The sequence below is a fragment of the Etheostoma spectabile genome, chromosome 5 (genome assembly GCF_008692095.1).
Source record: "Etheostoma spectabile isolate EspeVRDwgs_2016 chromosome 5, UIUC_Espe_1.0, whole genome shotgun sequence".
Taxonomy (NCBI): Eukaryota; Metazoa; Chordata; class Actinopteri; order Perciformes; family Percidae; genus Etheostoma; species Etheostoma spectabile.
Genome location: NC_045737.1, coordinates 10465650 through 10466017, shown reverse-complemented (window position 1 = coordinate 10466017; position 368 = coordinate 10465650). Strand labels below are relative to the sequence as shown.

Below are 368 nucleotides of genomic sequence, written 5' to 3'. Positions count from 1 at the left end.
ATCAATCATGTTATTTTGGGGAATTAAAAACAACATTGATATAGGAAAACGGGTCAATCTGACCTGAGGACAACTTGAGGGTTAAAGCCCAGTTCCAGTTGACCAAAGATTCGCGACAAGATGAAACCGGTCTGAACCGGCGCGTCTCCGCTCAACTCAAAACAGCTGATGACGTCGCTGACTCAGCGGGTCGAGTCTTTACATTTACATCGCTACATTTTAGGCTAAAAACAACCATCTTTTGCTACATTTCCAAAATAAATCATCCCCTTTGGTTACTTTCTGCTTCAATAGTAACTGCTACTGTTTAGCTCTGGCGTTTCCCCCTCTCATTCCCCCTGCTCTGGCGTTTCCCCCCTCTCATTCCC

General features: G+C 45.1%; 2 protein-coding genes across 3 annotated transcripts in view; both read left to right on the top strand.

The window, feature by feature from the left end:
• Window positions 1–368, top strand: part of si:ch211-214j8.12 (uncharacterized) — a 49376-nt gene that overhangs the window by 31534 nt on the left and 17474 nt on the right. The window lies entirely within an intron of this gene.
• Window positions 1–368, top strand: part of gda (guanine deaminase) — a 68150-nt gene that overhangs the window by 64534 nt on the left and 3248 nt on the right. The gene's annotated exons all lie outside the window — the stretch shown is intronic.